A 17,501-nucleotide genomic window follows, 5' to 3' on the forward strand; every position below is an offset into this window, starting at 1 on the left:
ACCCATGACATTAGTGTTGCAAGGGTCGTGATCTCCTACGGTGATGCAGTTTTTGGCTCTTTTCTCTGCTCTGATGCTCTTGGGCTAACACTGATCTCCTGACCGTCCCGTGGGTCACATGACTCACCCGGATCGTCTTGTATCCCCCCCGCCGGCGGTAATACCAGCAGCCCAGGATGAGCAGCGCTGTGAGGATCACGGCCAGTAAGGCGATCCCTGCGGCCCTGCGTATAAACACACACAGGGGTTTTAGGTGAAGAGTCTGTAGTTTTCTGCTGGTGTTTGAAAGTATTAAAGTGAATCTTCACACACTCTTCAGCTCTGACGAGTCCTGCTCCACGTCTGCTGGAGAAATGAACACTGAATTCACTTCGAGAGCCTGAACCTGAACCACCGTAAGACATGATGAACAAACTCCTGAAAATCACAATAACAGATCATTAGTGAATGAATATGACCGACTACAGTGATTTACAACAATGTTTTTCAGCTGTAGTACGAGATGGATTTATAAATACAAGGGTGAATCTCTTGTAAACACAAAAAAAGAAATTGTTCTGCATGATAATAAAGTGTGCTTTCAGTAATACTAATATACATATAATATATTTGACAAACATTTTCATTGCCATTATTGTCATAATTATTATTTTTTTAATATCATAATAGAAATTAGATTTTATTTGCAGGAAAATTGAACATGCTTTAAGTATAATTTTTTTATTGTCATGATGATTCAATTTTAATTTCACCCTGAATCCAAGGAAAAATATTAAATTATATTTTGCACGAAAATTAAGCATGCTTTCAGTACCATGAATACACAGTATGTGTTTTATAATTGTGACATGGTCATGATAATTACATTTTAATGCATTCAATCATTTTCATTCACTTTATTTATAGAACACTTTACAACTGCACTGGCAGATCAAAGTGCTGTACGATAATAATAAAAAAAAGAAAAGTTTTATTAAAACACACAACTTATTATTATTGGATCTTAGAGACCTAGGTGCTTAACGAACCGCAATGAGCTCAGACACGTAAGCAGGGGCCAACCCATGCACTGCTTTAAAAATGTACATGAGACTTTCATATTTTATGCTGTAGTTCACTGGTGGTCACTTCAGAGACATTTCTACTTTTCTTAGCACCCAATAGCAGCCTACACATTGCTATTGTCCAGATGAAACAAAACAAAGGCATTGATAACCTTCTCTAAGTCTTTTCTTGACAAAATAGGCTTTAGTCGAGCAACAGACCAAATCTGGAAATAAAACTATTCTTTACTACAGCACTAATCTGCTTGTCAAATTTCAGCTCTGGGTCAAACACCACACCTACAGTAAGTTCCTTATTTGGTCATGGCAATAATCGGACCATGAACCCAAATATGTGGACATATCTAAACCTCGTCAGTCAGGGCAAAAAAAACAACAACGTAATCTCAGTATATATATATATATATATAAAATCCCAGGAGCAACATATACAAGCAAAATAAAATGGTGCCAATAACAGAACCCTGGGGCACCCCACAAGTCACAGGCACTGCAGTTGAAACAAAGTCACCATACGTCTAACTCATATTATAAAAATATATTAAGGGTTTACAGTGAACAACTTTTTTATTAAATGCACCTTTTTTAAATTATAATCTGCGTAAACTAAATGCAGTAAAACGAATAGTACAATAATGTAAAAATGCAACTTTATTAATTTGAATTTGATGCATGTTAATGAAAAAAAAAGATTTTAATACAAATTTCATGATGCAAAATGCCTTTTTAATTATTCTTTTTTTATTTTATGTTAATCTATAAGCTGATGTTGAGAGGTTTTTAAATATTTATTCAAAAACTAGTCCCTGTTCCAGCTGTAAATGACATTTCTTGTATTTTATAACCTAAATCTATCTGATAAATATCTAATACAATTCTGCATTAATGCTAACCAGTATAATCATTCAGTGCCTCTGTGTAAAAAGAGGATTTTCATGAAGCAGTTGTCCTGAAGCAGCATTTAAAGCCTGTATCTCTTGGTTTAGTGTGTTAGTGGAAGTGCATGAGCTCTTACCTGATCGGTGTGATGTGATGTGATTCTGAGAGCCGCTGGTGTGTGTGTGTGTGTGTGTGATTCAGAGGCTCTCTCTTAAAGCTCTTGAAGCTCTCATGACCCTCACGGGTTCAGTTCTCACACACACACACTCATTCACATCAGTTACCCAGCGTGAAGTCTGCTGACTGCCCTGACTGGGTCACTGACCTCACATCAGCATCATTCACGTCAGTGAAAACTGGCTAACTACATTACAGAGAAAACTAATGTTTATGCTCGTGTTAAAAATGTGTGAAATTACTTTCTCTGATACATTAGTCTATTCAGAGAGGAAGTAGTATTGATCCTAAATACTGTATAAGAGGATGATCAAAATATAAAGTTACTACTGGAACCGGTTGTGTTTAAAGTTGCTGTGAGATAAAGCCAGGACTCTTGTAAAGTAGACGTGTTCTGAAGCTGTAGATGATCACGTGACCTTCTCTCTGCTGTAATACTGATGTTCTCCAGTAGAGAGCGACACTGTAATAAATAGCAGAGAGCGTTTGGACGAGGGCTATGTGGGATATTAATACAGTACTCATAGGCTACATGCTCTATAGCAGAGATGAGAAACTTTGATCATGAAGAAGCCCAGTTCAGTTTACTAATCCACGTTCACACATCGTCTTTCTCAATTTCCTTTTTATTGAAGAAAATTAACGTAGGCTATATTTAATGTAATTTGTTTTAAAAGATTTTATTAACCATCAAACTTGAGCAGTTGAGCTAATTGAGAAGGGAAACTTTGTTTTCATCTCCCCAACAAATAAACAGCTCAATTTCATAGTCAACAAACAAATGTATAGAGGTCCTATTTTTTATTAGTGGCCTTCAAAACATTCTCAAAAATAGATGAATAAATAGTTATTCCAAATGGTCCCATAACATATCCGGTTAACTGCTGGATCTTAAAAATCTAGTTTAAGAGCTTTAAAGACTTTTTAACACCTGAACATCAGTCATGCATCTGGCAAACCGTTTTTGTTGACAATGCATTTTACCTTTGAAATGTGATGCAAGTGCAACTCTGGCGTCCCCGCTGTTTTAAATAAAATATAAGCATCCCCTTGAAGTTGTGAAGAGATAATCTGTTTACCATCTAGACTGGAAAAGGCTGTTTTCATGCTCAGTTTTTGAGGCTTGTCTTTTGTTTATAGTCTCAGCATCAGTGTGTTTCCACAAGAATCAGTTTCAGGAAATCGGCGTCTGTTGCTAGGATTAAACATACATTTCACAGAACAGTCATGTTAAAATATAAACATAAATACATGTGTAAATAACGTTCAGGTTTCCATGTCGTTCTAAACACTGGTCAGAAATCATGAAATGAATCAGTTATGATCCTGATGAACAACAGGCAGATATTATTTCAGCACTGAACATTTTTTACAGTTACACTCTCAGAAAAAGGTACAAATCTGTCACTAGGCTGTTAATTACCCTAAGGTACAAAAGCTAAAATATTCACTCTTTTACTTTATCTACTGTATTTACCCCTAAAAAGTACATTTTAGTATCTTAAACATACATATTAGGATTTTAAAAGAACAGATTATAATCTGAAGCGTATATATTATTACTGTTTGAAAGGGTAACGCTGCATAGACAGCTTTTGTACCTTTTTCTTCCCTGACTGTACAGTCACTTTAAGACACTCAATCATCTGAACTACAGCCTAAACTACAGTATAAACTACAGTATAAACTACAGCCTAAACTACAGTATAAACTACAGTATAAACTACAGTATAAACTACAGCCTAAACTACAGCATAAACTACAGCCTAAACTACAGTATAAACTACAGCCTAAACTACAGTATAAACTACAGTATAAACTACAGCCTAAACTACAGTATAAACTACAGTATAAACTACAGCATAAACTACAGCATAAACTACAGCCTAAACTACAGCATAAACTACAGTATAAACTACAGCCTAAACTACAGCATAAACTACAGTATAAACTACAGTATAAACTACAGCCTAAACTACAGTATAAACTACAGTATAAACTACAGCCTAAACTACAGTATAAACTACAGTATAAACTACAGCCTAAACTACAGCATAAACTACAGCCTAAACTACAGCATAAACTACAGTATAAACTACAGCATAAACTACAGCATAAACTACAGCCTAAACTACAGCATAAACTACAGCCTAAACTACAGCATAAACTACAGTATAAACTACAGCCTAAACTACAGCATAAACTACAGCCTAAACTACAGCCTAAACTACAGTATAAACTACAGCCTAAACTACAGTATAAACTACAGTATAAACTACAGTATAAACTACAGCCTAAACTACAGTATAAACTACAGCCTAAACTACAGCCTAAACTACAGTATAAACTACAGCCTAAACTACAGTATAAACTACAGTATAAACTACAGCCTAAACTACAGTATAAACTACAGTATAAACTACAGCATAAACTACAGCATAAACTACAGCCTAAACTACAGCATAAACTACAGTATAAACTACAGCCTAAACTACAGTATAAACTACAGCCTAAACTACAGTATAAACTACAGTATAAACTACAGCCTAAACTACAGTATAAACTACAGTATAAACTACAGCCTAAACTACAGTATAAACTACAGTATAAACTACAGTATAAACTACAGCCTAAACTACAGCATAAACTACAGCCTAAACTACAGTATAAACTACAGTATAAACTACAGTATAAACTACAGCCTAAACTACAGCATAAACTACAGTATAAACTACAGTATAAACTACAGCCTAAACTACAGTATAAACTACAGTATAAACTACAGCCTAAACTACAGTATAAACTACAGTATACATGTGACAAAACCCAGAAATAACGCAAACACCAGCACTAGCCAAACATTAACAACGAATGCCGTCTTGAATATGAAGCGAGTATCACTTGCTCAATCCTATCAGATTCACAAATATACAAATATAGCACATTTTAATTATTTGTAAAAATATCTAAGTTTGCCGTAACTAAATCTGTAAACCTTCTTAAATATACGAAGCTACTTCAAATATAACAGTAGATTTAGGTTTATGTACAAAATGTAGTTTTCCGCTGTTTTCTGCCTGAATCGAGAATAGAGAGGAAACTGTACAGAGTTATACAAAGATATATAAAATCTATGAACTATATTAAAATATAAGACGTGCAGCATTGAGAGCAGATCTGTTTGTGTTCAGATGAGTCTGTGAAAGAGTCCAAGAGCTGATGTGATGATGAAGGATGATGTTCAGGTCTTCGTGTCACAAACATCAGATTATCCTCAGCGTTTTTATTGGGGTTTATGGGCTTTTATGTTTTCGGTCTACACAGAACACATCCTGTCCTTTACACACAATCACACTGATCTGTGAATATTCATCAGTGTCGTTATCAGAAAGTCTGGCTTTATTAACCCCGTAGTGTGGCATCTAACCAGTGTTTTCTCTTGTGATTCACTGGTTTCTCTCTTTTCTGGTCTGTGGTTTGTGATGCTCCAGTAGTTTTCTGCATGTGTTGTTTCTATTCTACAATCCAGTTGTTTCTGGTAAATCAGACAGAAACACAGTTTAAAGTCAAAGTCAATGTTTAGTAAATTCAGTTTAAGGAGAAATCAAGTCCTGAACAAACAGCAGATGTGCAATTAAAACATGAATAAATATTCCTAATAAAGCTGGTAAAGTATGTGAAACTGATTCACTCACTCGTTTCTCAATCCAGCTCATCTGACTGAAAAGCTTCACAAGATTCATATTTTTCACTGTTCTGTCTTCATGTGTTTGGATTATAGAGACAAACAATAAAATGATGAATAATCCAGTCATCCATATGAAAATATTCGCCTATAGAGCTTGACCTGAATGTTTAGAAAGATGTTTCTTACCTGAGAGCAGAAGAGATGCTTCAGTAGTGAACAGGAGCTGAAAACTCAAACCTGCTCTTTAAGGGCTGATACTGCGGACTGTAAACAGGAAATGACGTCTCAGAGCTTGAGTCAAAAGGTCAAAAGGTCAAGGACACATGATTTGGAGTAACACAGCGGGTAAATGATGAACCTTTCCTGGGGTTGAGATTGAGATGAGCTGTGAGAAGCCCTGTTGATTAAACCGTATCTCACGAGGGACCGTGACACAGATGATGAGTGTCAGAGCAGCTTTTACATTTATATAAAAATGATTGTTCATGAAGGTCAAAACAGGACAAATCGAGACGTGAGCCCTTCACAGTTATAGAAGGAAAAAGTGATGTAAAGTCATGGGATGGTGTTATGGTTTTGTGACTGGGTGTGTGAGCAGTGTATTGTTGTTCTGTTTTATACAAGGTGTGTGTTTCTGGATGACCGGTGTTTTTGAATGATGGACACTAAAACATCACCTTGTTCTTAATCTAGTAGTTTTTATCATCTGTGCAGAATTTTCTAATTTTGTCTCATTTAACGGTGTTTTCTGTGTTCATTTGTTCATCTTTATTTTAGTGTTTAGTGATTGTCAACACACTATTTCACCCATTTTCCAAACCATTCAAAGACACCTTTCTCAAACTATTAACACATTTCACCTGTTTTTTTTTACACGCGTCCCAACTTGCTCAATATTTCCTGCAAAGCTCTACACAATAAAAGCCTTATTTTGCTCGGGTTTGATCATGTTCTTATTCAGAAAACACAAGCACAAATGACCTGAAGCATCACAAAATGAGCTCAGATGGCACACATTTATCTATGTGTTAACATTAAGCAGAACTGATGAGACAGAAGGATGATATGAACAGGAGCACAGGTGATTGTGTGCTTGGGGAAATGAATCCTAGTGCTGTGACACTCATCTGTTCTTGGTCAAATACACAGCATTTGTTGACCGTGTTCTTGTGCATGAATGAGCACGACAGAACTGACCTTCAGAGTTTCTATACTTGCTGTACACATGTGATATGATCATCACAGTTCACCGCATGTAGCCTAAATATTACAGCGCGCCACATGACTTCTCCTGCTCTCTCTCTTTAGCCTGATATTGCTTGACTGATAAATGTAGAAACTAATCACACAACTATTCTTCACATCGTGTTTAAAGCAGTGCATCAGTTTGCGGTGTGCATTATAAAATAGTAGGCTATAGTTTTCTCATTAGCTCTTTCTCTCACACACGATCAAACCCAGAGAGAGAGAGAGAGATCTGATTACTGTACACAACAGATTATAGTTGTAAGATAAAAGTGTATATACACAGTTTGTATATTTTCTGTCAAAATTACAATTAAAAGCATCTGTCAAATGAATAAATGTATGTATAATGTTTGATGAATCATCTCTTTATTAGTGCTGATAATGAATCTAAGGACATAGGATAATAATGTAAGCATTACTCTGGTATTCAGTGTATTTCCTGATGTCACTGTAAGCTGTGCTGTTCAGAGCTGTAATACTGATGATCTCCAGTAGAGGGCGACACGTGACTGATCATCATCTCCTGTCTGAAAGAGAAAGTGGAACAAACACACACACAAACAACAACCCAAGCAACCCCCCACCGGAAGTATGTCTCAGAAACACTTTGACTTGTTTAAAATTGCACAGATGTTATGAAGATTGATATGAAGGTTGTTCATGGAGTAATGGCTTACAGATCTCGAGTATTACAGACATGTGTTGTGCTTTGCTGTAAAAATGTGAAAGTGGAGGACCATGTGATAGTTTCTGAAAAAAAAAAACTTCTGTTGTTTTTTTTTTTTAACTTTAAAAAAAATTATATTTATACATCTAGCATGAACTCTACTGGTGGATATAACACATTGTGAGCTTCAAAGATGATAAAGATTGGCCAGATAATATTTTAAACATTAAGGATGAGGCACATGTGAAACCCTCTGAGAACACTCTGTGTGATGAGCCACTGACAGACATCTTACATGACACCCCCCCCCCCCCACTCAAAAAAACAACAACATCAAAAAAACTCATATATATATTTGTATTTATTTATTTCATACAATAATATAATTTCATTTACTTGTGAATTTAATTTACTTTGTGTGTTTCAGAACATGTTTTTGCAGCTGAGCATTTACTATATGTAAAATTAAATAAAAATATATATACTTTGAACAGTGCACATGTATGCATTTTATTTCATTAAAAAACTAATTTATCTTGAAAGTAGTTACATATACCTTTCATATTTTCTAGCGGAAGTTGTCATAGTTGTGTATACTTCTATAGTGGTGAATGAGAGACTACATTAAATATATGTTTTGTCACAATAGTGTTTCTACAAGAGGGAAAAAAATAGAAAGAATTACGATTACGATACGATTACGATGCTGATGACCATAAATCAATTTCGATCTCACGCACAATATGTGAGAGTTAGCAACCCTGCTTTGTCATAGTTGACACATTAAAAGCCTTCACCTGATGAACATGTTCATCAGTAATAATGTTCTTAATTAAATTAACATAATTTTTGAGCAGTTAGGCCCTGTGTCCACCAAAGCGTTTTTAGGCAGCTGAAAAAGCCAGGCGCTCTGCTGAAAACACTTTTAGTGAGCTGCGTTTTTTTTCAGTTGAGACCACTGATCTATATATGATATCTATATTATAGATCAGTGGTTGAGATGCGTTGGTTGCTATGATACAGAATAACCGCTAAACTGTTACTTGTATCTGATTTGGTAAATCATTTTTTTTTTTTACTTAAATGCTCTGGATGCTCAGAAACCAGCAATATTAATTTATATTCCATTTTTCTCGTTGCGCTTGTTGACACGTCATTGTAACAAATAACAGTTGTGACAGCTGATTGGTGGTGTGGAATTTGGCCCGCCCCTCCTGCACTCTGATTGGTCAGCTGACTAAAAAGTGATGCGCAGCGTTTTATCCAAAGTTGAACATTCTTCAACTCACAGCGCGAGAAAAAAAAGGCCAGCGCTCTGCGCGAAAAAGACGCTTAGCCCTTGGCACGCTCCTGGCGTTTTAATAAAATTATTAAAATTATTTTTAATTCAGAATGGGTGCAATGCTAGCTTTTTTTCTCAGAATTACGTTAACATTAGATGGCTAATTTACAACTAACAATCCGATGGTGAGCTAGCATCACAAGATAGAAAAAAACAACTATTGACAGAACAAGATTATAATAAAATTGACTGTCCGATTGTATGATAAACACTTATTCAGTAGCAGTAAATTAGGTGTACCAAACAATCATAAAACAAATAAATATTATCTAACCTCACCGTGAGGTAAAATAATGAGGAAGGATCACTCTGTCAGCCAATCACACATCGAGGTCGCCCCCACAGTCTGTGAATTCCTTCAGGAAACAGTGTGTGGCGCACTTGAGCATATTTTCAGAAGCACATCTAATTCGAAGAAGCTTTTTATGGGATCGGCAGTGCAATACTTTGATTAAAAAAATAGATAAGGTTATGTCAAATATTGTTTCTATTTTAGTTATATTGAAAAACCAGGGAATTTATAAGATGAAGACGACATAAAAACGTATATTGAACTGTTTTAAAAGTCCATATGAGAATTTCTGAAACTGAAGTCGTCGCAATAAACTTGAAACGCACGTCATCGGTGTCATCAGTGAATCCAGCCAATCGTGGATCAGTTGTGTCGTCATCAGAACCGGTGCAGCCGCTCTTCAGAAGCTGCGCTGGCTGAGGGGGCGTCTTCAAGATGGCGTCGGTGTAGGTCACATTTTTTTTGTCTCTTCCCTGAATTTTGTGCAAAACTTGATTATTATTCCCCTTTAAAGATTCTTTTGTCATCAATGCGCTGATTTTAGTTTTGTTCACGCTCCCTATACTTCAAAGATACTGTGCTTTGCGAATTCCTAATTTTTTTCCCCTCAAAGTCCATTAACGTCGTTGCACAACACGTGGATTTGAGCTCTCCGGTGTGGCGTCATGATGGAGGTGGACGATACCACGAAATTTGAAAGTGTTAAACGTATACATAATTATTCCAAAACTGCCCATGATCTGGATATATTGGATGTGTGTCTTCCTGAGTCTCCAGCGGCAAGCCCGTTACCAAAAAATGCGACGCCCGTCCTCAGACCCTTCAAATGCCGTTTTGCTGGAGGCAATAGAGAGACTGGGTAAGAAGCAGGATGACTTTATGGAGAAACTTCTGGAGGTCGAGAAATCGGTTGCATCCAATTCCACCCTCATCTCCGATCTCACAACACGGGTTGACGCCGTTGATAAAAAAACAGAGAATACAGCTGTTAAATCTGATAAAATGGACTTCTGCATGGCTGCAGAAAATAAACGCTTATGGGATAAAGTGGATGAGCTGGATGCCTACAAGAGGCGTTGGAATCTGAGGATTTCGGGTGTGCTGGAGGAAGTTGGGGAGAATGTCAAGATGGTAATAATGGACATTTTTCTTCAGGTGTCACCAGGCTTAGCAGAGGTTCTGCAGTCTTCGATTGATGTTGCGCACAGGCTTGGTCCCAAACTGGGCAATGCACGCCCTCGTACGATAATTGAACAATCTCTCTCTCGATCGTATCTGGGCTGATGCAAGAAGATCAGAAGTCCTCAAACAGAAGAAGATTAGGATCTCAGAGGACCTGACGCAGAGGACGAAGGAAGCACGGAACAAGCTGTGGCCTTTGGTGGAGAAAGCCCGAAAGGAGGGTCGCCGTGCTGGCTTCAGAGGGCCAAATGCTATCGTGGATGGAAGGAGGATGTCTGCAGACGATGTCTGATGTTTGCCGTTTTGTCTGAACTTTTGATAATCGAAACATTTATTGACATTAGCAAAATTCTGACAAATATGTATGAGCATTAATATGTTAAGGTAAGCAAAGGAGGGGACATAACGGATTGCCTAAACCGTTATTAAGGGGTATGGATATGTTTCAAGTTTTGCACTTTAATTGTATTCTGTATTACATTTCCTAACTTTGTTACGATTGTAGTTGTACTTTTTATTTTTCTCGTTTTGTTACTGTTCATATGGCGGTTAAACTGTCTTGTTTTTCTCTTAATGTACGGGGGGTTCGTGATTTATCTAAACGCAAGGCTTTATTTTTATTTTGTACGTCACAGAAAAGGGATGTTTATTTTTTTCAAGAAACACATTCTTGTTATGAAGATGAAACATTTTGGCGCAATCAGTGGGGAAGTAAGGTTTTATTTAGTCATGGTACTAATCACTCCGCTGGAGTTTAGGTTTTATTTGACCGTAATTTTAGTGGCTCGATTCTGCAGTCCTTTTCTTCTGCCGAGGGTAGATGGATTATTGCTGTCATTCTTCTAGGGGATTTTTTCTTTATCTTGGTTAATGTTTATGGTTTTAATAATCATACACAAAATAACTTATTTTTTCAGGATCTGTCTTCTAAAATTCTTGATTTAAAAGGTAAATATCCATCTGCTGCAGTAATAGTTGGAGGAGACTTTAATGAAGCTCCTGACCTATGTCTGGATAGATTTCCCCCAAAACGAGAGTCATGCAGATGTAACACTATTATTAATGATTTTTGTAGTAACCTTTCTCTTTTGGATGCTTACAGGTTTATGCATGATAAAGATTGTTCATATACTTGGTTCAGTAAAGATCTTTCGAGAAAATCGCGTATAGATTACTGGCTTACATCACACTTTATATCTTCTTTTATTAAGTCTTTCCTGCTCCCCTCACAGATCATGCTTTTATTGATCTTATTTTATCTGATTCTGGTACTGGTTGTCATAGAAACCCTGGATATTGGAAACTAAATTGTTCTCTACTACAGGTTCCCTCTTATTGTTTGGGTATTAAGAGCATCATTGAAGAATTTAAAGCAAAACCTGATGTTTCAATATCTTCTAATTGGGAAATGTTTAAATACGAGTGTAGAAAATGTTCTATTCGATTTAGTAAACCGTTAGCCAAGGCAAAATCTTTAAAGTATACCTCCGTATTAAGTGAAATGAATCAAATTCTAGGCAAGCAACAGACTAGTGAAGATGATAAAGGAAAACTGCACAATCTTAAAGAAGATTTAAATAACTTTTATGTAGAAAAGGCTAAGGGTGCCTTTATTCGATCCAGAGTAAAGTGGCTAGAATTCGGCGAAAAGAATTCAGCATATTTTTTTAATTTAGAAAAGAAAAGAGGGGAATCTAAGAAAATATGTTCTCTAAATATTGAGGGCAATTTGGTCACAGATGAAGCTAGAGTTTCTAATTTTGTTTCTAATTTTTATTCACAGCTTTATTCTTCCTCATTTAATCCTCAATTTGCTGATAGTTTTTTTGAGAGGGTTCAAGCATTCACACCTATTATAAGTGATGGGAATCGGTCGTCTTGTGAGATGGATTTGACTATGGAAGAGTTGGATATGATTATCCAGAAAGCCCCCGTTAATAAAAGCCCCGGTCCAGATGGACTGCCTTTTGAATTTTATAGGAGCTTTAGGCAAGACATAAATAAGCTTGTTTTTGAAGTTTTTAAAGACTGTGTAAAGAAAGGTGAATTGACTGAATCCATGAAGCAGGGCTTGATCACTTTAATCCCAAAGCCTAACAAAGATTCCTCATATTTAGATAATTGGCGACCAATTACTTTACTTAATTCTGATTATAAATTATTAGCTTCCCTTTATGCAAATAGACTGAAACCATGTTTAGAAGAAATTGTCTCAGTTTCCCAATCTGGCTTTATGAAAGGTAGGCATATAGCAAATAACATTCGGCTTGTTTTAGATATGTTAGATTATAATGAATTGATCAGTGATGGTGCAATCATTTTATTTTTAGACTTGTATAAGGCCTTTGACACGGTTGAGCATGAGTTTATGTTTGAATCTTCCTTCATTAGAATAGTTCAGACTTTTTACTAGAATATTAACAGCAATGTATCATTGGTGAATGGTGTTTCTCCCCGGTTTACAATTAGCAGGGGCATCAGACAAGGGTGTCCTTTTTCACCATTTTTGTTTTTATTAGTCACAGAGTTTCTTAATATTTGTATTACTCGCTGTGTAGATGTTCAGGGTAATGTTGTAGCTGAACACACTTCTCTAATTAGTCAACTGGCGGATGACACCTGTCTGTTTTTAAGAGATGAGAAACAGGTTCCTGTTATTTTGGAAGCTTTGAAAACCTTTTCTAATGCTTCTGGTCTCACAGTTAATCGAAATAAAAGCGAAATTATACCTATTCACAGTCTTGAAAAACATCATATAGAAGGTATTGAGGTCAAAAGTTCTGTTAGATATTTAGGCATTTTAATAAGTAAATCACCCGAAGATAGAATTTTAGATAATTTTTCACAACGGACAAAAAAAACTGAAGAATGTCTTCAATTGCTGGCTACAAAGAAATGTAACGATCTATGGTCGTGTTCTGATAGCTAAAGCTGAAGGCATTTCTAGGATTGTTTACCCAGCTTTGACCTTATACGTCAACCCGAAAACTAATATAGGATAAGGATGGTAGCTTTTACTCCTACAATGAATTTATCAATCTTTTTGGAGTAGATTCATCACCTAAAGTTTATAACTGGGTTACTAATTCTATTTCCCCTAAACTTTTGCATATGGTGAGGTCATTCTGTAGCTACAGAGTATCCGTTTGTGAAAAGCCCCAATTGTCTATTGGAGGTTTGGAGCTTTCCAATGGCAAATGTAATAACTTTTGGATTAGAAAATGTCTTATTAGGAAGTTTAGCTGTCATCCCAAAGCTTTTTTCAAATGGAAATTGAATTATCCTTCTCTTTCTACAATTAATATATGGACTGGCATTAATAAGTTTCTGTTACCTAACAAGTGGAAAGAACTTCACTGTAAAATTCTACATAATTACTATCCCTGTAACTCTCTCCTTTCTAAATTTAAGTTCGACATATTTTCTCACTGCACATTCTGTAATTCTAATATTGAAACATTACCACATCTGTTTTTTGAATGTGATTATGCAAAAGAGTTCTGGAAAAAAGTAGCCTGGCTTATATTTTCTGCTTATTACAAACTCTTTACATTTGAGGTTGTGAATGTGCTGTTTTTGATTTGGGACACCGGGTCAAAGGAGATGGATGACAGATTAAAACTGCTCACTTTATGTGGCGAGTTTCATCTTCATAAGTGTAAAGTAACTTTTTCGAAGCCCAATTTTAAACTTTTTTGTGTTGATTTAAAATTATTTAATGACTCTCTTTGTTTATCAGCTAATAAGAAAGCTGCTAAAACTTCTTTGTTGCTTAAAGAAATTATGGTTTCATTATAAGTTACTTCCTGAATTTCTGAAGATTTATTATTTATTTGTGTATTCCCAATGTTATTTATTTCTATTTAATTTTATTCATCTTTTGTATTTGTAATGTCTATAAATCTCTTATGAATTGTTTATTTTTTATTTTTTTTTTGTAGACTATCCCTTATCTACTGCCTTGCTTCACTCTGAATGTATTGTATTATTTTTTATTTGATTTTTTATCTTTTTGTGTTTGATACTGTATCCCCTGTGCAATTTGTTAATAAAAAAAAAAAAAAAAAAAAAAAAAAGCTGCGCTGGCTGAGTTCTCCTACTCTCGAATCGCTCTCGCGGTACTTTGATGGCACTCGTCACAGTCACGTGGCGTCAGCGGTGTATCAAGTCGGACAAAATTTCTAACCGGCATGCACAGCTTCAAGTCAGCCGACGATCGGTTTGCGCAGAGCTCCATGAAGTCGAACAAGCCTGTACACTTCATTTTCATGGGAATTGAAGGGCGCATTTGAAGTCGCTTTTGAAATTCGTCATCTTTCGTCGCGCCGCGGTGACGCATTCGCACTTCAAATGCACCCTTCAAAGTGCGCATTCTGACTTTGGGACAGCTTACGTCGTGACGCTATGACGCAATCGCACTTCACATCCGCACTTCGGAGTCCACACACTCCAGCTGTGTCCCAAAGTTGAGTGTACGCACTTCGAAGGCCACGGACTTCGAAGACCGGTCTCCGAAGTGCGCGAAGGGCCCTCTGAAGTGCGTGAGATGCTCCGCCTTCGCAGGATTTCCTAATTCCGCTTCCGCCACCTGGTGTTTCCGATTAGCGCTCTGTCGCATAGCAACGGTGCGAGAGGAGAGCTGACGAGAGGACAATCCTGTCAGGAGAGGTGGAGACAGAACTGTTCGTTTTTGTTTTTATGTTTTACGTCAAAGTGGAGAAGGTGATGTACCTCAGGCTTAGCCAAGACCAAGGCCAGGCAAATTACACTGGTTTGCTGCCTCCTTTGTTTGATTACAACTTTAAATGCAGGTACTGGCTTGGAGATTACTTGAATAATGTAATGATACATATGAAAAACTACAAAATACACGAACACACACATAGCAGTTAAAGTGCTGACTGATATCTTACAAAGGTGCGATTTTATGGAGTTTATTGTCTTGACCAAGGTGATCATATGTAGACCGGTTTGCAACCCAGATTTCTTAAGGCAGTTAAAGGCAGGGTAGGTAATACACTTATAAACAACTTTCTTCCAAATTTGTTTAAACTATATATATCAATGCATAATTAAAATGTAAGTACTCTGATAAAAAGAGTATAAAAATCGAGTGACTCTAGACCGTTTAATCTGTATTAAACACAGCTCATTATTTCCATTCGGGACGAAACATAGGATTGTCTTAGGCGACTGTCACTCTCTCGCAACCATGGCAACCACCCTTTTGCCACACATGACCTGCCCACTTGCGCGCGCACGTTTGATTTGAGGAATTCAACAGGCACGGATCCTAGGAATACGAAAACAATGGCAGAGAAACAGCAAGCAAAATTCACAGTACCAGCCTATGCAGTTAGTGAAGGCAAACCAGGCAAAAAAAGGAAGACAGTAACAGTACAAGAAAAGGCAATGAACAAAAAGTCTTTGGATAAACAAAGAAATAAAACGCGAGTTAATATCGGCGTGGCTTTCCAGCGATGGCGAGAACTGAGGAAACTCAAGGGGCTGAAAAGTGACTCCTTGATGGCTTTATTTCTGCTGAACAGGTAAATCTTTCTTTTTGTATTTTGATCATACATATTTTTTTCATGAAGCATGTGTCATTAGCACACGTAGCTGCGTAATATAGCTAACATAACATTACTTAGCGAGCCGTAGTAGAGAAGATAAATAATCTATAGGAGCCCAGAAGGGAGGGGGTGGAGTGAATGGAAATAATGAGCTGTCTTTAAAACAGTCGTGAGAGGTCTACAGACACTCGATTTTTATACTTTCTTTTCCAGAGTACTTACATTTTAATTATGTATTGATATATAAACAAATTTGGAAAAAATGTTTTTTATACATTTTTTTACCTACACTGCCTTTAACCATGAAAATAAAACTGAATAAACTGATTATAATTTTTTTAGCATAGTACAGGTTAATGTTCAGTGGCATCTGTGACCGCTGACAGTGCTCTGTTTGAACGGTCCCAGTCCTGCAGATGCAGTCTTTCATATAGTTACAATAATGTATTAATATTCTCACAAGAAATGTTGTTACTTTCATTTTTAAAACGGTAAGAAAGTACATTCGTAAAGTATACTCGTACAAATATAAAGTACTACGGGGGTTTTTTTCCTCTCACAGGACAGCAGCACTACAAAAATATGGTCTTTTACAACATGATGTATTGTTGTAGATTAAACTTCCCAACAGTTTTACTCTCAATACCTTAATACTCACCCTTAAGTTGTTCCAGATTTTAAATTTAGAATTTTTGGGTGAACTGTCCCTTTATCAAATATGACAACTAGTAGTTTTTCCCCAATATGGTATTAGTAGTTATTATAGTTTACTAAAATATCCCAATATTTCTTGTACTAATTACATTGTCATAGGTCTAAACAATTTCTCTCTTCCCTTCTTCCCTAAATCAGAGCAGACCCCTGTACTGAAGGATGAAGCTGAATGTGTCAGCGCTGGACAGGTGTTCAATGGTTTTGTTCTGAGCAGCGAGGCCCTGACAGAGCTGATGGATCTTCTGAGAAGTGCCACAATCCAGACTCTGGTGTTTCTGATCTGACAGTGGTACATCATAAAGATGGTCTCCAAAGTGTTTAACATGTGCCCCGTTCCACTGTCCACCACATTATCCTCCGAGTCTCTGAGGAGCTGCTGGCCATTCACCTACAGATTGACCTCCTGAAGACCCCAGAACACATGGTGGCAGCGCTGGGCTCAAACTGATGGTGTTTTTCTGATGTTAAACCTAAGCTATGCTGTAAATGGTTGTAAAAAGTATGTATAGAACAATTTGTTTTAATGTGTAAAAAAATATTTACAGGACAAAAAAAATAAACACATAAAAGAATGTTTTGTTTAAGCTGCATAAAAAAAATACAATGTACATGAGTACTTCTCTTTTATTTACACTTGAATATGAAAAACAAAAATACAAAATGTACAGAAAGTAC

The 17,501-nt window shown here is 36.5% G+C and overlaps 1 long non-coding RNA gene across 1 annotated transcript; it reads left to right on the plus strand.

Annotated features, from left to right (window-relative positions):
• The first annotated feature begins 5,821 nt into the window (after positions 1-5,821).
• On the plus strand, positions 5,822-6,565 carry LOC132116596 (uncharacterized). Its single transcript, XR_009425643.1, has 3 exons — positions 5,822-5,888; positions 6,000-6,195; positions 6,407-6,565. It is a non-coding gene; the product is annotated as an uncharacterized LOC132116596 (long non-coding RNA).
• The last annotated feature ends 10,936 nt before the right edge of the window (positions 6,566-17,501 follow it).

The sequence above is a fragment of the Carassius carassius genome, chromosome 36 (genome assembly GCF_963082965.1).
Source record: "Carassius carassius chromosome 36, fCarCar2.1, whole genome shotgun sequence".
NCBI lineage: Eukaryota > Metazoa > Chordata > Actinopteri > Cypriniformes > Cyprinidae > Carassius > Carassius carassius.